Genomic DNA, 24518 nt, shown 5'->3' on the forward strand with positions numbered 1-24518 from the left:
CCATCAATTTGTCCATGACGTAAATTGCTAGTTCATCTTGTTTTGCATTACTTTCACATAACAAATGAAAAGGACGGCACAAAAGGTGTTATAAAGTTAATGTAAACCGACAAGTCAACAGCAATGTATTGATTTTATTGACCCTTGAGACACCTAACATGACATACCATAGTCCTGCAAACACAATAGTACTGACAACCATCGTAATATTATAATAAAAAATTCCTATTTGTAAAGTGTAAAAATATCACCCCTTAAATGTTTCAAAGCGCTAGAGGCAGTCGGGGAGATTAACCGCGGGGTTCACGGTTCGATCCCTGGCGCCGCCGGCAGCTCAGCTCAGCATCAGGTGACTATGAGCAGTAGCTCACTTAATCTCCCCGACGGCCGCAGCGCCTTGAAACCCTTAAGGGGGTGATATGTAAGCCACATAATAATACAACTGCTAATAATCTGGTTGAATAATAATAATAATAATAATAATAATAATAATAATAATAATAATAGCATCGTATACATATAAACGTTCATTTGATACACATCCATCTACATTCAAAAAGTACCCTGGAGGAAAACTTAAAGCAACAAGAACATAAAGCAAAGCGCGTGCCACGAGAAGATGAAACGCACTGACGGCGCGAGATGAACAGGGCACCCGAGTTCTTGGAAGCGATCCGAGAGAGGAGAAGCGCCTGCTCTCGAGGAACGCTGCTTGACAGTCGAGCCATGTCCGCGCGCCCTGCCCTTCACATGCATCCCCGGAGCTGGGCTGCTGTGCTGCTGTGCTGCGGCGCACCTGTCTGCATCTGCAGCCTGGCGAGGATGGGGTGATAGCGGCAGACACGCTGCAGCCAGGACCCTGGACAGCGACGGGTGCCGCCCGTCTGCCTGCCTGGGAGCTCCAAAGCACGGGAGGGTTAAAACCACTGGAGCCTTCGTCCGTTCACACCATCCATTCAGGTTGTTTTCTGGCTGTGATCTGCAGAGGACCAGCCACCATTGAAGGGGCTCCTGTCAGAGATGGACATCTCTCTGTTGCTGCAGGGGATTCGTTGCACCCGGCTCTGTCTCGCGCAGCTCAGCTCGCACCACCAACTTCAAACTTGGAAATCCGTTTTTTGGAAATGCAATGCGGGCTTTCGGTGAGGGAAACTTTTCCTCGCTTTTCAAGCACAGAATACATTGGGCGGATGGCGACGAGCCACTCGATCTCAGCCTGCTACAGTTGTCCAACCTTCCTTTCTCTCCCTTAATGCCCCTTTGTCATGGTAACAGTCCTTTATAAGTTTTTCCTGCCACTTTTCTTATACACAAAAAAATGCATGCATATTCAGAACCTTGCACCCTATTTTTATGAACTGTGCGCCCTACACAATGACAACACTGGTACAGTAACAACGCTGGGATACAGGGCGCTGTTGTGCACAGGTGTTTGCATATACCAAGGTCCAAGCGACCCGAAATAACCCGCCAGTAAAAGGATGAACAAGTGCAAAGCAAGGGGTTTCAGCTTTGCAAACATTCTTTACAGCTCTTTAAAGCAAATGAAGGAGCCGAGCGTTACCTGGCGCGCGGTGCTTTCTGCGTGTGTCTCGGGGAGCAGCTCCTCGCGCCGCTCGCCTCGTTCTCTCCCAGCGCACATATCACACTGGAGCAGGGACGGCGCTTTGTTACTGCTCGGGAGCCCGGCCGCAGCCCCGGCGTCTCTATAGCAACAGCCGCTGCGACGCACACGTTGAGCTCGCGCCACTCCAGCTGGAGCGACGCGCCCCTCACCGGGCTCCCCAGCTGAGGCTGGGCTGGTGATGAGGCATTTAGGGGTAGGTTTTCAGGAGTCTGTCTGCTGGTGTGCTCCCCACTCGTCACATACTCCTGTCATCAGAGGATAAGAAAGGTTTTTATCATTTGGAAACATTTCTCCGCATCTTGCTGAACTGTACAAACACTTGAACTGACTGATGCATGCTGGGATCAAAACATGTATATGTTAGGAAGAAGCAACACCTCTTTAACAGAAGGGGAAGTTGTCAGTGCTCATTAACCCCTTTGCCTGCACAAGTCAATAGGCAAAGAACGCGTGGATACAGATATGTTTTTGAAAACATATATATTTTAAAACTATATATCATGAGTTTTAACAGTTATCTTTTTGCGCAGGATCGGATAGATTGTAGCAGGTCAATGTGCAGGTGCGTGAAGCTCAGTGAGAGCATCAGATTTAAACACCGTAGATTTTTTTAGTCATTTTATGAAGGTGGAAGTGGCCAGGGCCTCTCTGGACCTATGACACACATTTTGTACCAGAAGGAAGCATGAACAGATGTTTCATTTAAAAATGCTATACTAATACTAGCTCCTGTACAGATTGAATGCCCCAAACTAAAAAAAAAGAGTATACTTGCTCACTGTGCCACTGGATTCAAGCCAGCCTGGCTGATGAGGGGTATTACCCCAAAACTGGTCCGAGGAGGCTAGTATCTGGTTCAGGGAGGAGCCCGCTTGGCAGTTCGGGATGGACTGTTCCCATGAGGAGCAGATCCAAGACAGATTTGCAATTGGCCGGGTCCAAACTGGGCTGGCGTAGTGAGCAAAAGAACAATGGATATAACCCAGATCTTTTGACTGGGGGTGAATGTTTGATTCATTCAGCATTCCGTCCATCATATGGCAGTATTTATTGACAGGGCAGTAATGATTTCTATTGCACATATTCCATATTGGACCATATTAACCCCCTGTACTATGAGATATGCAATGTAAATTCTAAAGTGTGTTATGACCCTGCTGATTTATTTTTCTTAGCAGGTAAGGTAAAGACGACTCTAAAACCTAAAATTTTCTCCCTATTGGCCTTCCTGCTTATTTCCTTACAGGATGGACTTTTCAAGCACTTCTTAACATTACTAATACACTGGCTTTGGCTTAGATAACAGCTAGTTTTAAGCATAGTCCAGGACTTGCCACCCGCTCTCACAGGCAGCGCATCATAAGGGCACCCGCTTTCACAGGCAGCGCATCATAAGGGGTCTTTGTCACATGCACCCAAATCAAGTCCAATGTTCGATATTCAACATTTTATCTTATTTCCAACAGCACTCTCCAATGCATAATATCACCATGCATGATCATTCGAGAAACACCTACCAATGGTGAAACTCAAACAGCACATTAGAGAATCCGTACGTCCACATTCACAAACAATGACCAAAAGCCATATAGTTGGCAAAGCATCACCAAACCAACAGCACTGTCTAGCGCCACACCACATACACTGTAGAACCACTTGAATAATCCAGCATAAACATAGCACTTCATCATGCACACTACAAAGTATCATATTTAGGTACCTAGATTGTTATCAATAGAGGGTATTTCACTTCAGCTGAGCAATGGACACCTAACCACCTAATTCTGAGAAGAATGGAAAAATCCATACGCACAACAAATTCGCAGAGCACCATGAAACAGCACCCAGGAAGCGACATAGCTATAAAACAGCACCCAGGAAGAGAAGGAGCCATGAGCCAGCACCCAGGAAGAGAATGAGCTATAAAATAGCACACAGGGAGAGGAGAAGCTGTGAAACGGCTCACAGGAAGAGCGTGAGCTTTAAAACAGCACCTAGGAAGAGAAGGAGCTATAAAACAGCACCCAGTAAGAAAATGAGCTACAATGCCATAACAATGGCAGTTAGGTAGCTAAGAGTGGTGCAGTCAGTGCTCTTATTAGGAGAAACTTCCATGTGCCTGAGTTGCGGACCTTTCAGTGTTAAGTGAAGTTGAAATGTGCAGGCCCTTCATGGCTGCCCACAAACCAGAATCTGCTCCTGCAGTACGGTGCCTTCACTTTCCTTTAGGGACACATAAACCATGGCCCCACAATAGCAATCAGGCTCTCATACAGTTTGAGCACCAGTGACGGTATTAACTGGGCATGATATGGACATGAGCAACACCAATCTGTGGTTCAAGGGATTCGATTCCTTGATTCTGGGGAGGGTATTGGGGGGCAGTGACTCCCTCTTGGCAGCTCTAGAAAAAACTGTAACACTGCACAGTCTCTCACATGTAAAAACTAAAAACCAAACTGCCCTTGGATATCAGGTCCTATTGAAATTTTACAAGGCAAACATAAAGATAATTGGGCTATGAGTGTATTTCAACTACAATTGCACATAGACAGAAAACATCCAAGAACACAAGCACACATAAAATCCCATGCTCTAATACAAAAACACCCAAATACATGCACACGCAAACATCGTCACATGCACAGACATGCACAGCACACACAAATGCGCTCACACTCTCATACACGCAGACATGCACACACACACAAGCACACATACGATCACATGCTCCAGAACAAAAATACCCAAGGACGTACACACAAAATACATGCACACACACACACACACACACACACACACCATCACACACACAGACATGCACAAGCACACACAAATGTGCGCACACACTCTCATACGTGAACAGAGGGCTTATACAAGTACGCATACAGAAACATCCACACGCACAAGCATACATATAATCTCATGTTCTAATACAAAGACACTCAAATACATGCACACACCATCATATGCGCTGACATAAGCACACATACAGAAACATCTGCTCACACAAACACAAGCACACTTAGAATCACATGCTCTAATACAAAAAACACCCAAATACATGTCCACACCATCCCACGCACAGACATGCACAAGCACACAGAAATGTGTGAGGTTCCATGGCCGCAGGGCATACCCACTGTCACTTGGTGAGAGATATATGATGGTGAGACAACCTACAGACCGACATTAACCCCTTCCATGCTCATGAACAATGGGTTGGATGAGGATCCTGCACGGGAGGGGAAAACCCTTAGCAGCCAAGGTGTTAAAGTGCAAATACATCTCACTGTGGACATGAGATTTCAGTACCTAGTTGGTATCCTTCATCAAAGTTACCTCTTTCTAATTTCTGGTACATGCCACTGTGTTTGAAGATGTATGAGTCATGAGTGCTTCCAGGATATTTGGCCACAATGTCTGTGATGATGTTGTTTGAGTCACAGACAACTTGGATGTTGAGGAAATGTGTGCTTTTCCTATTACTGAATATCTATTCTATGCAGGATGGGAGACAGATGGGCACAAGGGTCCCATCTATGCACCTAGGACCTATGGAAACCTTGCTATTCTATAAAATTGTAGTTTTGTATTTTCAAGTTCAACATCATCCCTGGTCAGGTAGATGTGTTGATGAGTGTGTTGTAGAATGGCATATAGGAAATTGTGAAAGAAACGCGAAAGCGCACTCTGCGACACACTTCTGGCCATAACAATAACATCTTGGTACCTACCTGTGGCCAATAAGTGGAGGGAACACAACACCTGAACACTTGTGGGGATTGCATTGCTGTGAAGGGTTTTGCTTTCCTAATGTGGCTTCAGGGTGTCTATGAGGTCTAGGATGACAGTGCTCCTCAGCCGGTACTGGTCAGAAATCTCTTCCCCTGTCTTCTCAAACAATGTTAGCCTGACTCTGAATATCCTCTCCTGTCTTTGCCTCCTCTGCTGAGCAGCCAGTATCCGCATCCTCCTTGCTATTACGTACAGGGCAGCCATTGTGGAAAGATTTCGGATGCATTCTGGGCTTTTTTTATAGGTTGGGCCTGGTTGCCACCTGGTTCTGATTAGTGGTAAATTGCATGCACAATTGGGCCATTTTGAGGTGGTTCGCTATTTGCGAATTATCTGTGCATATTAATTTGCCATTTGCTATTTTTGGACGCAAAAAGCGGTTGCTTTTATTGCGAGTTGGTATTCATTTGCTTCGCAAAATTATGTTTTGCGACTGCCTGTCGTACATTGCATATGGCCAATTTTACATGCGCAAATCGGGTTTCCACTGATTTTGCGCTTGCAAAATGGTTGTACATCTGACCCTAAGTCATTTGGGACTCAGGTGTGTATACTAGCATAATTGACAACTCTAGCATAACTGACAACTCACTCCTAAAACTGTACGCAATCAACAAGTGATGCATTGTCTGGGACTGTCGATTGCCCAAAACCACTGAGTCCTAATTAGTTTCAACTATCACCTCTAACTTCTGTTCTCACTTAAATGGGTGGCGCAAATCAAGGGGGTAGCTGCTGGAATTAGATGCATGTCCCAAACCATCATACCAATATAAGCCAAAAGCCCAGAGTAAGCTTTTTTGGAAGTGTACTCTGTTGGGAAGAGGGAGTTAGCTGGGAGAAAGAGGCACAGCAGTTGAATAAGTAGTTGGATACACCGTTAATTCTCTCAGGCAGCGGCTGAGCTTCATGAGGGAGGCTTCAGCTTTAGAAGGAACTAGGGTGAGGGGAGGAACCAGCGATGAATGACTATTATAACAAGCATTTACAATGCAATGGTTTCGCCTTTGGAAAAGTTAGAGCTATTGGCATTGCTCACACACAGAGCCCCACACACAAATACACACACACACAGAGCCGGACACACACACACACACAGAGCCAGACACACACACACAGAGCCAGACACACACACACAGAGCCAGACACACAGAGAGCCAGACACCCATTCCTAAATATAATATTTCTACCATGAATAGTTTGCAGGCTTTGCTCTGAAGCATCTGGACGCGACATACCATATTTTTTCGTCAAATTCTAAAATAAAGGTTGATCGGGTTGTGATGCGAGTTCTTTCCATTAATAGTGCTACCCGTTCACGGCAGTCTAGCGGAGGAACAGGCGACCTTCACGGAAATATCAAGCTTTGGCTCCTGGCTAGGGTTGACATCTTTCTTAAAAAAAATACTAGTCATTTATTACTTTTTGCTATTCTGGAACAGCCAATGGAGTTGGTGGGTGAAAACGATTTAGTGTTAAATTATCAGAATTCTTTTATAACGCGGCATTTATCCTTCTGTTTCCTCTAATAATTCTAAAACTATGAAGACAGCGCTCGATTTGTTTTAAAACAGATTTCTTTGTGATTTTGCTGTTTACGTTTGTGCATGAGAAGGGGAATTAATATCGGATTTTTGTGCATTTCCAACATTTTTTACCGGCCTGTATTCTAATGCATTCAACACAAAACAAGTGCCCCACACCGCAGCACTCAAGGAGGCAGTGTGAAGTGCTGGCTAAGGAGGCAGTGACAGAGGAGAGCTGCGGGCGGAGGGAGGTGGGGGGAGCGGGACGGAGGAGAGCTGCGGGCCCTAGCACAAACGCGTGGATGGTGTTTGTATACACTGTACATCGAAATACGTGTCACAATATAGAACCTTGTTGAACACAAAGATGGAGGAAGACGACTTCATTGAGTTCATAACTCAATTTGAAATACTACTGTTCCAAGAAACATGGCAGACTAAAAACTCGCCTTTAGTAGGATACAAAGAATTCTTTGTCCCAGCCCAGAAGGAGGGACGTCCCGGAAGGGCCAAAGGGGGTCTATCCATCTTTATATCAACTGATTTCACCTGGTCACCAACTTGCATCGACTTAGATTCAACATGGATGCAATGCATCAAAGTGGAAGTTTCCCCCAACTTGGGACTCCTGATCGTAAACCTCTACTTGCATCCTAGCGGAAAACACAAAGGAAAAAGGATAAAACAACTAGTCACTACAATTAAGATATTGAAATCAACCTACCCAAGCGAAAACATGATTATAACGGGAGATTTCAATCTGAACCTAACTCGCGGACAGGAGGGAACCCTCCCCGCTCATATTGAGCCACGGCAGGGCAATCAATGCAGACAAAGTGCATTGGGAAGGAAATGTGCCTCTGAATTGGAAGCTCTCCACCTGTATACCCTAAATGGGAGAGGCCATCTGGACAGACCAGCCGCCCTAACGAGGGTCTCTAAGAACTCAGGCTCTACCTTAAACTACACTCTGGCTGACCCCGACCTATTCCACCACATAAGCGACTTCCGGATACAGGAACGCGTAGAAAGCGATCATTTTCCTCAGACCCTCACCCTGACCATTCAACCCACAAAGTCAGAGAAGGCGGCGCCATTGACCTTGCATACACAAATCTTCAATTTAAAACGGCTAAACTGGAACGAAGGAAATCTCTCTACCTTAATGGCATCATGCCACGATCTGTTCCTTCTATTAGAAACATCGAGCGACACAGTTAAAACGTGGGAAAACTTTGTAATGGAGATCAATAAAAAACATCAATCCAACAACAGAGGAGGCAAACCCATAAGAAAGGGAGGTGGGGAATGGTACACACCGAAACTGTGTCAACTTAAACGGCAAATAAATGCTTTCCTCTGGGCCGAACGCAAAAAAGATCCCCAGCTCTCACAACCCGTGCTGAATACAATCGAATCTCTAAAAAAAGAACTAAAAAGAGAGACCAATATGGCAAAGCGAATGCACAGGGAAAAACTAGCATGTTCCATACTTCACGCAAGCAAATTGCAGAACTCGAAAGACTTTTGGGTAAAAATAAACTTCATGCTAAATGACAAACATCGCCAGTTTAACTCAGACATGACTGACAATCTCTGGAGTAGTCACATCGACCAATTATATAACTCCTCGTACATGTCATGTGTGGACAATAACATCGAGCATCTTGTGGAGCTTTCTCGGTCTAGCCCGAGTAAAATGCCAGTTCCAAAAATCACTGGGAATTCACAGATATTAAAGGCTACAGGAGACACAGAATTGTTCTCATTAAAGCAGGTCTCAAACTCCATAAAATCACTGAGAGCAGATGGAGCGCCCGTTCCAAACGGACTTCCCAACGCCTTATTTAAGAAAGACCCATCGTTTTGGGCCTGTCAACTAACACCTTTGTTTGGTCAGAGCCTACAGACCGGGAACATCCCCGAATCATGGAGAGGCAGTATTCTGCATCCAATCTACAAATCTGGGCCCAGGTCAGACCCCAAAACTATAGGCTTATAGCCTTAATTGACGTGGAGGCTAAGATCTACGCTTCCAACTTGTTGGTAGAACTGGAATCCTGGGTGAGCAGTACTGGGATCATTCCCCGGACACAAACAGGCTTTCGGCCAGGCCTGGGCACCTTGACCAATCTATCTGCGTTAACCCTCCTTGTTAACAAAGCTATCCATAACTCCACCCCGCTGTATACTTGTTTTCTGGACCTAAAAGCGGCTTTCGATAAAGTGCCTAGATCAAGTCTTTGGGCAAAAATGAAAGCCTGGGGCGTGCCGCCAAAGCTGTTGGGAGCAATTATTGAGCTCTACACAGATACCTGGGTCCAAGTGAAAAAAGGAGATGGTCGACGCCTGACCAGGAAATTCCACACAACTAACGGTTTAAAGCAAGGCTGCGTTCTGGCCCCAAGCCTCTTTAACATCTACACTGCGGACCTAGAAAGTGTCATAAGCACCATCCCGGGGGATCCACTAAATTGGCCCACTCGCCTATAACAAGTCTCCAATACGCTTACGACATTGTTATCCTTTCAAAAACCCCCATCGGTTTACAACGTTCGATCTCTAAACTGTCTCAGTACCTTGTGAACGCACAATTGACTATAAACCTAAAGAAAACCAACATCATATGCTTCAGTGGCTCTAGAAAAAAAAAACTTTGTCTGGAGGATTAATTTTACCCCTCTAATCCAGGTAAATCATTACAAATACCTGGGAATCTTACTAGACCACCGATTAAAGTTTAAACTGCACCAAGACCAGGGGGAATCCAAAGCAAAGCAGCTCCAATTTGCCTTCAAAACAGTCCAAAAGCAATTAAAAGGTCATTCCACCGGCCACATTCTCAACATCGTAGCTGCCAAATTTTTGCCATCACTGACATACGGTTCCGAACTACTGGCAACCCGGGACGCTACAGCGTTAAATCTCGCCCAATCTAGGCTGTTCAAAACTCTTTTCTCAATTCCGAGACACATTTCGCAAGCCCAAATCCGTTTGGAGTACGGTCTCACTAACCAGCTCCCAGCAAGACAAGGAGCACTCGTCAAATATTACTGGCGCATGAGGGAGGCAGAAGAAGAATCCCTGGCCCACCTTTGCTGGTTAGAAGTCGAAAAACAGGCCGGGCAGCCAGACTCAATATACAAGATCTTGAGGCAAGCGCTGGAGGCATTAAAACTAGATGAATCTTGGCGTCTGCCCATGACATATTCTGCCTTCAAACAGCTAACCAAGAAAGCAGTCAAACAATCATCACTATTCATGGACAAAGCAGCAGTGGCTGGCAAAGCCATGCCTGGATCGTCTTGCCGTCATATACCCACCTAAAACCACAGGATTATTTGAAAGAATGCTTCAGGGACCACTATAAAAGGAAACTAAGCCTTCTAAGGTTGGGCTGCTTCTCGTCCAAAGACCTCACTCCCAAATGGCTACGGCAGTGGGCAACTCCCGATTGCCGCCTATGCGGCAACGGTGCAGAGTCTTTACTGCACCTCATATGTATATGCCCGGCACTCCAAAATCTAAGAAAAACGCTCCTTCGATCTCCCTTAAGAGAAGACCAGGTGAGAACTTGCAGGGCGGCGGTGATAAGATGCCTAAGCGGGTCTTGGATTGAACTATCATGCAAAACCATAAAATTTTTGAACCTTGCCTCCATAGAGCTGGAAAAAAGAGCACCTTCCAAAGAGGTTCCTGGACAATAGGCCAGGCTTTGGCAGACCACAGACTCTTCCTCCCTTCTTTCCAATGGTTGTTTTTACACAGCACAAGTTAATAATAATGAGCCTCTTGTTTGAATAACCATTATTCTTTTATACTTTTTCTTCTCTTCTTAGATCTTTTTTTTCTGCCACTTTTGCAGAGCATGTTATTAATTTTTAACTCGACTCAAAGTTTATTCTGTGTTGTTTTTATGATGTAAATATCTCTTGCATGGTGGTAAGTCCACCCTTTTATGATTTGTTTTAAATCAAATAAAGTATTATTATCAATATAGAGCCTTGTTAATAAAAAGTTATGTTAGAAAACATTTGTCTGGCATGTATTATAGTGATTTAAAATTGGAAACTTGTGGTCCGAGTTGCAATGATTATTGAAATGCGCAATATAAACATCTGTACCCACGTTATCTGTTCATAAGCCATAACTCACGAGTCCCACAAAAGTGCGAAATATGACGTAGCACATCTATTGAATGTATATTCTGGTCTCAGCTTAAAATGACTAGATACACTGCCTCTTGAGAGTAGGCATCTCAGCGTTTTAAACATAACCCCAAAGTAAATAGCGTCTTGAACATAACGACCAAATAAATAATGTATCCTCAGATATCCTACAATATTCTACATAGCACATATGTGCCTCTGAGAGGATGTGTGTACGTACAGCATTTCTCTTTGTAAAGCGAAGTTTATTAAGGCAATTTATTGTGAAGTTTGACATTTTTACACTAGGCGTGTCATTTTAGATAACCTATGTTTTTTTAAACTTTCTAGTATTTATCCAGATTCTGCTGTTTTTTTAATTGTAATTGGTATTTTATTATATCCATGCAACACATTTTGTATTCATTCAAGGAAGGTGAGTAAAAGATGTGACAGGTGAGCCTAACAGTATCCTAACTAGGACTGGACAACATTTAAATGACTGAAATCTGCAAAATTCCTACATTTCGTGTTATGCGCTGCTTTTCATCACAACATTTTGCAAAATGTTGGTTTACAAGAGACTCTTGCGTGGAAAAAAGTGTCACCAACAGCCATTTGGTGATCGAGCCACTCAACTTCCGTTACCTTGAGACTTTTTTTAACGCCAATTGTGAAATTTACGTCAATGTGCCATTCATTTAGCTCACAAAGTCTAACTTTGTCACATTAAACTTCAAAAAGTTACACTAGAAAAAGCAATTCCCCCCCCCCCAACAAAAAACACCTTATTACCCCCAAGCACTAGGCGATCTGAAGCTTGGTGTGTATGTTGGCGCTAGTTAGCGGGGGTGACTTGGTGAGGATGGCAGAGACACGGGACATGCTAGATAAAGGGAAACACCTGAACGGGTGCACAGACTGGTCTGACGAAGACCTCATTAGTCGCGGGGAGGACCGCTTACTGGTAGTGAGCAAGAAGCACAAGTGAGTACATTAGTGAGATGCACCCGTCAGCGGCGAGGGACCTGATTAGGCAAGCCCATGAGTCAAGTGCATTGCCGGTGAGCACAACAGTCACGCAACCCTGTTGGGGGTATGCAGACATGGCGATGTTAGGAGAGTGAAGACACAAGCCAGCCGGTATCGGCAGTGAGGACCCGATTGGGTGAGTTGTCTTAAACGACCCGATTAGGCTTGCTGAGAGCGAGGTGTACCTCAGCAGGAGAAAGCGCTGGGAACGGTGGTGAGGTGGCCCCGTCGGCGGGGTGTACCCGAGTGTGAGGTGTACCTCAGCGGGGTGTACTGAGTGGGAGGTGCACCTGTTCCCGGCGAAGACCGGAGAGGCACGTGCAGCAGTCAGGCGCACCTGTTGGCGGCATGGAGGACATCGGAGCACTGAGACGCACCTGGCAGTGGGGGAGGGTTTTTCAGAGCTCCACTCATCCCAGGCCTGGCGCGGAGGGAAACAAGCTTCTGCGCTGAACGACAGCCAATTAAAGTCAATCAGAACAAGTCAGGTCCCGGGCCGGCCAGCCAATCACAGCGCGGCCCGGGAATGACGTCACGGGGGTGTCCCGGGCCGGCTGCCAATCACAGCGCGGCCCAGGACAAAGGGGCGGGGCTTAAAAAAAGAACGAGAAACGCCCCCGAATCGCGTTTTCGCAAGAAAGCGTGATTGACAGCCTCTGTCTCCCAATGGCTAGCCTCCATTTATGGAGCTAGCCAATTGGAAACAGAGGCGGTCCAAACATCCCTACTGAAGACAAAAGTTTTCGATCTGGGAGGGGCACTGCGTGCCCCTCGCCAGGTCGAAACCTAAAAACATGCACATCTATATGGTGGTTATATGACACAGATATATAGAATGCCACATATACCTGAGTGTGTATCCTCCTCTCTGGAGCAACACACAGTTTAACACACAAACAGACAGTTTAAAATAAGACATACACATGAAGCTCTTGGGGTATTCAACCTCACCGCCTGCAGAACGAAACAGACTATGTTTAGCTTTGCAACATGTGAATCATTCATTTACCAAAGGGATTGTTTATGACTCAGGATTTTTTGTGCAATATTACAATGTAGATTTACCACATTGGAAATCCAATGATTATGAAGATTCACTTGGAAAAGCACCTAGACACCTACGGGTAGTAGTGCGCTTTACAAATTAAAATTTAATTTAATTTAAAAATGAATAGAGCAAAACAGCTTTGAGCATCGATAGTTGCCTTCAAAAGACAACTTCAATTGATGGATGTACAGTATACTTGACCCACCAGCGTGAGGGAATCAACAAAAAAACCAATTCCACAGCTAACTAACCTGCAAAAGTGAGGTACCGCTACATACCGCAGCAGCAGTTACCTGGTCATAAACCAAAATCGACTAGGAAAAAAACCTAATAGGAAGTAAAACCAACCTACCGTCAGGCATTTTGGTGAAGTGCAATTACTTCATGGGACAAAATGGGCTCCTTACCCTCACAATACCAGCAGAAGGAGATCAAAGAATACAACAATAATTGGTTGAACTATTTAAAACAGCCCAGGAAGGGATAGGTTCAGCTCATCAAGTCATTTCAGAAACTTTACAAATATTGCATGAATGTATGTACTAAAATGCATGATCTGCCAGGTATCAAAACCGTCCATGATAATTTAGCCACCTTGAATGCCCCTTACTACAGCTGCTCAACCATTCAAAAGAATCTATATTGATCATATCACTTCACTGAACTCAATAAATAAATATTAATATATATTGGCAGTGGTAGATTCCTTCAGTTGTTTTATGTGGCTGTAGCCTCAGTGCCACACCACAGCTTGAACAGTTGCAAAAGACTTGTGCTTACTAGCAATGGGCAGACTGGGAAACTTTCAAATGAATCAAGGGCAAGGTTTACTTCTAAAGTATTAGAAGAGGCCTTTACCAAAGTGAAAATATACCTAAAAATCTCTCACACCTTCAAACAAAAGTGAAATGAAGTTGTGTAGCATAGCAATATCATGCTTAATATGTCTTGAGTGTGACGGGTTTTAAGTAATGGGGCGCCATTGCTAAATAACATGCATAGTGCGTGTAAGAAATTGGGTTACTGGTTGGGGAGTAAGCATGGGCGGAAAATCCGTTACGCTCGCGGATTTTGCGGATTTTCGGGAAATTCGCAATCCGCGAGATTTGCGAATTTCCCGCAAAATCCGCAAATTCGCACGCAGCGGATTTTTTTGGCGGCGCGCGGCGTTGGTGATACAATTTTTGCGGCGCGCGGGGTTTATCATCGTTTGCCGAGTTGTTTTTTTCGATAGTTTGCGAGTGCTGCGCCATTTTGGATCTTGCTGTGTGATCCCGCGGGAATTGGCGAGCGCGATTACGTCATCACGGCTTGCCAGCGATAGTTTGTCAACGCGAGTACGGCGAGATCACGTCTCGCGGTACTTCGCAATTGCGAGATTTGAGATGCGGCGAGCGAAAATATAAATTTGCAATTCTGCACAAGAAATCCACCAGCAAGCAGCATAAACCTTCTAGAAATGATGATTTTTATCTGAATAACTCCTTAGTTTGACATTTGCCTGCACTTTTTTAGCGAGGAGTCCATTTTGGGGAGGGGGGCAGGGGGGTGGGAGGAAGGAAGTGCCCCACAGTCTTCAACTTCCTGTTCCTGTTCAGCAGGCTCCTCCCAGTGCTTTGTCCATCTCCTGGTCACTTTTCATTTGGGTCTGGAGCTGGAAGGATTACTTTTTGTGGATGCTGCTGGATATTTGGATTTGAGGCCTTTTTGACTTTCTTTGGATCACTGTTGGATTAGAAATTTTACAAGTAAGTTTCTTTGGGGCATTACAGTTGCTGCAATTAAAATTTTGGAATTTTCGATTTTTGGGCTGTTTTGGGGCCTTTTGCCCAGGGGTACTCAGTGGTGGGTGGACTGAGTCTTTCTGTGGGTTGTCTTGAACTTAAACATCATGGAGGCCATGGATGAATTGGGATTGTGCTGATTTTTCTGTGTTTTTTCGATTTTTGACCTGTTGTTGGGGCCTTGACCAGGGGTAGTGAGTGGTGCATGGGCCTAGTCTTTCTGTGGGGTGTCTTGAATTTAAACATCATGGAGGGCATGGATGGAATGGGATTGTGCTGATTTTGCAGTGTTTTTCGATTTTTGGGGGTGTTCATGGGGACAGGCCATGTGGGTGGGGGCCATTTTGAGTGCTGGTACAGGCAGGCCCTGGCCATGTGCTAGGAGGCAAGTGGCCATTTTGAATGCAGGCTTTGTTGTTAGGCCTCCAACCATTTTGCCTACTTTTCAACCTTTATTTATGCCCAGGGGTAGTGAGTCTTGCATGGGCCTAGTCTTTCTGTGGATTGTCTTGAATTTAAACATCATGGAGGCCATGGATGGAATGGGATTGTGCTGATTTTTCAGTGATTTTCGTTTTTTGGGCCTGTACTTGTGGCCTTTTCACCAGGGGTATTTGAGTCTAGCATGGGCCTAGTCTTTCTGTGGGCTGTCTTGAACTTAAACATCATGGAGGGCATGGATGGAATGGGATTGTGCTGATTTTTCTGTGTTTTTCGATTTTTGACCTGTTGTTGGGGCCTTGACCAGGGGTAGTGAGTGGTGCATGGGCCTAGTCTTTCTGTGGGGTGTCTTGAATTTAAACATCATGGAGGGCATGGATGGAATGGGATTGTGCTGATTTTGCAGTGTTTTTCGATTTTTGGGGCTGTTCATGGGGACAGGCCATGTGGGTGGGGGCCATTTTGAGTGCTGGTACAGGCAGGCCCTGGCCATGTGCTAGGAGGCAAGTGGCCATTTTGAATGCAGGCTTTGTTGTTAGGCCTCCAACCATTTTGCCTACTTTTCAACCTTTATTTATGCCCAGGGGTAGTGAGTCTTGCATGGGCCTAGTCTTTCTGTGGGTTGTCTTGAATTTAAACATCATGGAGGCCATGGATGGAATGGGATTGTGCTGATTTTGCAGTGTTTTTCGATTTTTGGGGGTGTTCATGGGGAGGGACATGCCATGTGGCTGGTGGCCATTTTGAGTGCAGCTACAGGCACTGGCCATGTGCTGGCAGGCAAGTGGCCATTTTGAATGCAGGCTTTGTTGTTAGGCCTCCAACCATTTTGCCTACTTTTCAACCTTTATTTATGCCCAGGGGTAGTGAGTCTTGCATGGGCCTAGTCTTTCTGTGGGTTGTCTTGAATTTAAACATCATGGAGGCCATGGATGGAATGGGATTGTGCAGATTTTTCAGTGATTTTCGTTTTTTGGGCCTGTACTTGTGGCCTTTTCACCAGGGGTATTTGAGTCTGGCATGGGCCTAGTCTTTCTGTGGGCTGTCTTGAACTTAAACATCATGGAGGGCATGGATGGAATGGGATTGTGCTGATTTTTCTGTGTTTTTCGATTTTTGACCTGTTGTTGGGGCCTTGACCAGGGGTAGTGAGTGGTGCATGGGCCTAGTCTTTCTGTGGGGTGTCTTGAATTTAAACATCATGGAGGGCATGGATGGAATGGGATTGTGCTGATTTAGCAGTGTTTTTCGATTTTTGGGGGTGTTCATGGGGACAGGCCATGTGGGTGGGGGCCATTTTGAGTGCTGGTACAGGCAGGCCCTGGCCATGTGCTAGGAGGCAAGTGGCCATTTTGAATGCAGGCTTTGTTGTTAGGCCTCCAACCATTTTGCCTACTTTTCAACCTTTATTTATGCCCAGGGGTAGTGAGTCTTGCATGGGCCTAGTCTTTCTGTGGGTTGTCTTGAATTTAAACATCATGGAGGCCATGGATGGAATGGGATTGTGCTGATTTTGCAGTGTTTTTCGATGTTTTCGTGCTCTATAACTGAACTGATGTTCCTCTGTCTTCCATTTTTTTTAGGTGCACAAGACTCAAGAGAACCACCAGTGCCAGGAAGAAGTCCTGCAGCGGTGTGTGTGTGCAGCATAACGTCACGCGACGTCACGTCTGGCCTCAGACAACTCTACAATTCGTGCAACTGCGGCCTGCTGTCTGACCTGCTCTGAAGAAGATGGCCCCAAAGAAAGTTCTCCGTAGCTCCTCTAGCAAGAAAGTTGCTAGTAAGGAGCAGAAGAAGCAGGTTACCAAGGAGGCTGGTGTGCCACCCGCCACGTTTTTGGGGAGAAAAAAAAAAGTACGCCTGCAGCAGCAGGATCTGCTGAGGACCAAGCTGGGAGCAGCACCCCTGCTCCATTGGGTTCAGTGCCTCCACCACCACGCCAACTTAAGTCAAAGCCCTTGAGTGCTTCAGAGGCAGTCAGTGTACTTCTCCAATCACCATCGACCAGTGATGTTGGCTCATCGCAAGAAAGTAGCAGCAATGTCCCTGAATCAACACAGGTTGTTGTAACTCATCTGACAAGTGTTGAACAACCACAGCCGCAACAACAACACCATGTGCAAGTACACGCCCAAGTACATGTGGAAGGAGAGGCAGCAAAAGGAGATACGCAAGCAAAGGTGCATGGAGGTTCACAAGTGCCCACAATAGTTGTTCCTCCCGAAGTAGGGGCACATCAGGAAATCGACAATGAAGCCGAGGTATCATTGGAAGCCACTCCTCCTGATGATCATTCATTGTCTTCCACATCCCTAGCAAGGAAAAGATCAAGGGGGGTGTCTACATCTTCTTCAAGCCCACCTCCTTCTGATGATACAGATCCAGCTTGGGAACCACAACTGCGGTCTGACAGTGAGGCACACCATGATCTGACACCGGTACCTAAGCGTAAAAGGAAGGTCGTCCAAAAACTCAAACCTATGGAGTGTGATGAGGCTCAACAAGAAGTGACAGATACTGCTGGTGATGAAGCCTCTCACGATGACGACGAGCCAGTCATCACAAAGGTCACTGCAGCCCCACCGGGCATGCAGCAAAGAGACATTTTGATCCTATCCCGAGAAGCTGCTGAGCGTGATGATGATGTCGGCGAGGAGGCAATGGAAATGGAATCATTAGATTTGGAGTTAAGTAGTACACCAAAACCTACCGCTTCCATATTTCTTCCTCGCAAGAAGGTACCCACCTCGTCCTCGACCTCAATTCGTGGTGGTGAAAGTGCAAAACGTACTGAAGTTCGGCAATCCACATCCTCCACTTCATCTGGCATTAGCAGCAGGACCACCACCACCAGTATCGCCGCCTCCTCCGGCCCCCGAAGACATTTCAAGTCTCCAGTTTGGGACTTCTTTAGTGTTTGCCCAAAAAATGAAAACGTAGCCATTTGTAGCATTTGTAAGCTTCGAGTTAGTCGTGGTTAGTTGGGTTCCAACTATGGTACCGGAGGCCAGAGAGGTCATCTTAGGAGAACGCACGATGTCCAATGGTTTGCGCACCTACACGCGATCAAGGAAGCCGGAATTGCACGCAATGAAAACGTTGATTTTTCATCTGATGATGACGAGGAGGAAGAAGACGATTCAAACACTTCACTTACACCCAGTTCCCCTGTCAGCAGCACACCCCATGGGAGCTACACTAAGAGTGTGGGAGAGAGTGAGACATCAATGCGGAAAAGTTCATCAGCGAGCGTAACTGGGTCGAAGAGATCATCATCATCCCGTAAATCCTTGGTCCAGGGCAACATTAAAAAGATGTTGTTTACAGAAGCGCAATATGAACGCAACCACCCAATGACCCGTCTGTATAACACTAAGCTGGCTAAAATGGTAGCTCTGGACCTTCTCCCTTTTTCTTTTGTAGAAGGGGTTGATTTTCTAGAATCAGTGACAGCGCTCTGCCCTAAATGGAAGGTTCCTTGCAGGTTCTATTTTGCCCGCGTTGCGGTTCCAGCACTACATGAAGATGTTCTGAAGGTGATTGGGGCAGCTTTGCAGAAGAGTGCTGTTCACACTATACATCTGACAACAGACATGCGGACCAGTGGTGCAGGCGCTGATTACATGTGCATCACTGCACACTGGGTCTCTTTTTCAGGGGCTAAAGCAAAGCTAAACGCAGGTGTTGACACGAACATTGTTTTTAAAGGTGCTCGGAAACATGCAACACTAGCCATGTTTGGTTTGGAGAAACGTCACACAGCAGAAAACATTTTGGATGTCTTTAACACAAAGGCCCTTAACTGGCTGTCCCCACTAAAACGCAAGGTTGGTTATGTTTCCACGGACAATGGCGCCAATATAGTTAAGGCCATGAGGGACGGTTACTATTTCAGAGTGCCGTGTTTGGCGCACTGTATAAACCTGGTTGTCCAAAAATTCTTGGGTAATAAAGGCAGTGCAGCGTACAGTGTATTGGAGACCTGCCGAAAAATGTGCAAGCATTTCAGGCATTCTTTTAAGGCCCGGAAGCAGCTGAGGAGCCTGCTATATCAACGTCAAATGCCAGTGAAAGCACTCATCCAGGAGGTGGTAACACGTTGGAACTCAACCTTCTACATGCTTGAGCGTCTGTATGAGCAGTATACGGAACTCGATCAATATTTCCTTAAAGAGGGTACAGAGGAGCTGAGGATGGGTGGGCCGCAATGGAACATAGTTGAAAGCCTGACACGCATGCTTCGTCCTTTTGAGTTCTTCACGCGTGCAGTCAGCAAGGAGGACTCTAATTTGGGAAAAGCTATCCCATTGTTGTACATGCTGGAGGACCAACTGAAGGAGGTGTGTTCTGTGTTTGGAAAAGATGACAAAAACTAAGACTCTTTGCTTCTGGCTGAGCAATTATTAGAGCTCCTACAAGGTGATGAACGTCTTAAAAAGATCCACTCAGAACAGCATTACATTTGTGCTACTATTCTGGATCCACGCTACAAAAAGGCGCTGGCAGGCCAAGCATTCTTTCCTTTTGATGATGAACATGTTCCAAAGTACAAACGTTGGCTAGCCTTGTCAGCCAAGAGGTTTGAAACAGAACGGCTGGAAATTGAAGGAAATGGCAGTACATCAGCAGGCCATCCCCAGTCAAAACAATCCACTTCTGCACCTGTGGCTGTGGCACAAGTGACCTCTCAGCCGTTAAAGACACCGGCAACCGGATCATCTGCACGAAAGACAACAGAAACATTGGAGGCTGAAGAGGATTGGCTAGCTCTGCGTGGGTTTGGTTCTCAAAAGGTCAGAGGCACAGCAAGAGCTAAGCAAAGTGGAGGAACCTTGGATGAGGACCTTGAGTCGATGGTGAAGGACTATCTGAATGACTCAACAGAGGTCTATGTTGATTCTGACCCATTGGCGTATTGGCATGGGAAAAAAGAATTGTGGCCACAGCTCACCAACCTGGCTTTAAACTACTTGTCTTGCCCACTCGCAAGCGTGTCTTCTGAACGGGTTTTCAGTGCGGCTGGTGGGATTGTAACTCCCAAACGGAGCCGCCTCTCGCCCAAAAATGTGGAGAGGTTAACAATGATCAAGATGAATCAGCACCTCATACCACCAGATTTCAGAGTACGAGAGAGCGTGCCGGATGAAGAGGAGGTGGCCAGCAACATAGATGAGGGAATTTCTACTCTGTCAGGTGACACTGAGCTCACCCTGCCTGAATTCGCAGAGTATGATGATGAAGCCTTATTCTTATTCCTGGACCGTGATACCGAGCCCTGAAAATGAGACAACGAATCAATAACTTTCTTTTTCATCCTTATTCACTTTTATTCCTGTGTGTCTGTCTTTCTTTGTTGTGCACAGTTAATATAATTCAAACTTTAATCAGATAATCACAAAAACAAGCCCATCAGCAGAACTGTCTTCACTTGTTTGCTAATTGATTTGAAGGTGCCGCAGTCTGCATTCCTCAGGTTCACAAGTTCAGAAGAACATGCTCCTCTATCCTCCTCCTCCAGACTCCTATTTCCATCAAAGCAGAGGGCTGGTTTACGCCCAATGAAGAAAGACTCAGCACTTGTGGGGGTGTTGTTCTACCTCTTTGCAGGTGAGTTGACGGGTCTGGGGCCATTGCTGGGAAGCACTAAAAGTGGTTTGGACCAAATCCGAGGCGGACATTTTTTTGTGTTTTTGATGACTTGCTTGCCTTTGAGGTGCTCTTAGGGGGGGTTCCGTCTGTTTGTGGGTGAGTTTCGTGGTCTGGGAGCATTGCTGGGACACTCTAATCTTGATTGCATTTGCTTTTCAGGAAATCCGTCGTGCCAACCCCGACTTATGGCCTAGCTACGCAGCGCGTTTGGACCGAAGGCCCAGAAATATTGCAAGTATGAGATTTTGCTTTTGGCCTGTTTGGGGGTGTTATGCTTCTTGGCGGGTGGGTTGGTGGGTCTTGGGGCATTCCTGGGAAGGTCTAATACCGGGTAGAAGTGGTTGGGACAAAATCCAGGCCGATTTTTTTTTGGCTATTTCTGACATTTTGCTCTATGTAGCGTTTTCGGGGGCCTGTTTGGGGGGCTTCCTGGTGTTTGTGGGTGAGTTTCGTGGTCTGGGAGCACTGCTGGGACACTCTAATCTTGATTGCATTTGCTTTTCAGGAAATACGTTGTGCCAACCCCGACTTATGGCCTAGCTACGCAGCGCGTTTGGACCGAAGGCCCAGAAATATTGCAAGTATGAGATTTTGCTTTTGGCCTGTTTGGGGGTGTTATGCTTCTTGGCGGGTGGGTTGGTGGGTCTTGGGGCATTCCTGGGAAGGTCTAATACCGGGTAGAAGTGGTTGGGACAAAATCCAGGCCGATTTTTTTTTGGCTATTTCTGACATTTTGCTCTATGTAGCGTTTTCGGGGGCCTGTTTGGGGGGCTTCCTGGTGTTTGTGGGTGAGTTTCGTGGTCTGGGAGCACTGCTGGGACACTCTAATCTTGATTGCATTTGCTTTTCAGGAAATCCGTTGTGCCAACCCCGACTTATGGCCTAGCTACGCAGCGCGTTTGGACCGAAGGCCCAGAAATATTGCAAGTATGAGATTTTGCTTTTGGCCTGTTTGGGGGTGTTATGCTTCTTGGCGGGTGGGTTGGCAGGTCTTGGGGCATTCCTGGGAAGGTCTAATACCGGGTAGAAGTGGTTGGGACAAAATCCAGGCCGATTTTATTTGGCTATTTCTGACATTTTGCTCTATGTAGCATTTTCGGGGGCCTGTTTGGGGGGCTTCCTGGTGTTTGTGGGTGAGTTTCGTGGTCTGGGAGCACTGCTGGCTATATATACTTTACTTTGCAAGAGGTTTGAAGCAAATGCATGGTGGCAGAGGGGAGTTAGGGCCTAGCTGCAGAGCGCGCGCGGAGTGATTTGGGAAATTTATGAAAAATTGACTAAGTCCCCATTTTTGTACTTTTGCTCTTTGGCTGTTTGGGGGTCTTCTACTCGTTTTCTCCTGGGTTGACGGCTCTGGGGCCATTGCTGGGAAGCTCTAATACCGGATAAAAGTGTTTTGGACCAAATCCCAGGCGGAAATTTTTTTGTGTTTTTGATGACTTGCTTGCCTTTGAGGTGCTCTTAGGGGGGGTTCCGTCTGTTTGTGGGTGAGTTTCGTGGTCTGGGAGCATTGCTGGGACACTCTAATCTTGATTGCATTTGCTTTTCAGGAAATCCGTTGTGCCAACCCCGACTTATGGCCTAGCTACGCAGCGCGTTTGGACCGAAGGCCCAGAAATATTGCAAGTATGAGATTTTGCTTTTGGCCTGTTTGGGGGTGTTATGCTTCTTGGCGGGTGGGTTGGCGGGTCTTGGGGCATTCCTGGGAAGTTCTAATACCGGGTAGAAGTGGTTGGGACAAAATCCAGGCCGATTTTTTTTTTGGCTATTTCTGACATTTTGCTCTATGTAGCGTTTTCGGGGGCCTGTTTGGGGGCTTCCTGGTGTTTGTGGGTGAGTTTCGTGGTCTGGGAGCACTGCTGGGACACTCTAATCTTGATTGCATTTGCTTTTCAGGAAATCCGTTGTGCCAACCCCGACTTATGGCCTAGCTACGCAGCGCGTTTGGACCGAAGGCCCAGAAATATTGCAAGTATAAGATTTTGCTTTTGGCCTGTTTGGGGGTGTTATGCTTCTTGGCGGGTGGGTTGGCGGGTCTTGGGGCATTCCTGGGAAGGTCTAATACCGGGTAGAAGTGGTTGGGACAAAATCCTCGCGGAAAAGCCTTTTGGCACTTTTTGTAACTTAGGGTTCGTTAGGGTTAGCCCTAGCAGCAGGATTGCATGTGTTTCGGGGTGTTCTAGATTATTCCAACTGAGTTCTGGGGTCTTAGAGCACTCGTGAGAATGTGTAATTTTGGTTGCAAGTCATTTGAAGAAAATCCAAGGTGGGAAAGGGGGGATTTGGCATAGTTAAAGAAAGCCTTTGCCACTATTCTTAACTTAGGGTTCGTTAGGGTTAGCAGTATTTCTATTGCATGTGTTTGAGTGGGGGGGATTTCGAGTCTTGGGGCGATGCTGGCTATGGCTACTTTTGCTTGGTTGCTTGCAAGTGGTTTCAATGCAATCCACGGTGGGTAATGGGTAATTAGGAAGGGGGTACTTCGGCCTACTTTTACTTTCAAAGTAAGTTTTGTCACCAGTTTTCTGCTAGGCCTCGTTTTTTGAGATTTGATTGGGGGTCTTCTACATTTTTGCGACTGGCTTTAGTAAGGGTCTGGGTGGGAGCACTGCTAGGAAGATCTAATTTTGTTCTAAAACACAGTTTACAGTACACCTAGCTTGAGGGGCAAGATCCGCTACATTAATTTGCCCATACTTATTTATCCTTCAAAAGGTGACTCAGAGTACACACTTTCAAAAATATTGTACTGTCTACTAGGAAAATCAAATTGTGACTTTTTGCACTCCACAGCCTACATACCTTATATTTATTTATCAGTGGTGTTGTAATATTATATCACTTCCTGTTTTTCGTTGAATAATTACAGGCCGGGTTTCAGTCTCCGCAATGGGGAAAAAAGGATGGAGTCAGGCTTCACAGTAGCGAGCCACAATTCAGCATCAGGCAGGCAGTGGACAGGGTGTCTTCTGGTGACCAACATCGATGGACGAAGCGTCGGCTGCAATGGAGGAGTGCCGCTAATAGGAGGATTTTTTTTCTGCAGGCAACTTACTTACCACTTCCAACAGGACCACTACAACCACATAGATACAGTATCCCTTGCCTTTTTCTCTGACTGTGACTGCATTTCTTGGCTCTCTCTCGGCTTCTAAATTGATCCCTTAACACATCACTTAGTCCACTCCACTATCACATCTGCACCACACATAGTCATTTGTAAGTGCTCCTACGTAATTCGCAAGTCGCAGCACGCCCCAGCCCGTAGAGGACTGGGATGGCCCCAATGATGAAGCATGTCACCAAGGGGCAACCCTGGTGAGTGAGGGGACACCTAGAAAACAAGCAATTTCTCCTTTTCTATCTACTATACCTTCCAGACCAACCCCATTGAGTGTTGTTGTGAATGGATTTATAGTGACCAGCAAGGCTCTCGGGTATCTGGCTAAGTACAGAGACCTT

Source organism: Lissotriton vulgaris, chromosome 4_1 (genome assembly GCF_964263255.1).
Source record: "Lissotriton vulgaris chromosome 4_1, aLisVul1.2, whole genome shotgun sequence".
Classification (NCBI taxonomy): domain Eukaryota; kingdom Metazoa; phylum Chordata; class Amphibia; order Caudata; family Salamandridae; genus Lissotriton; species Lissotriton vulgaris.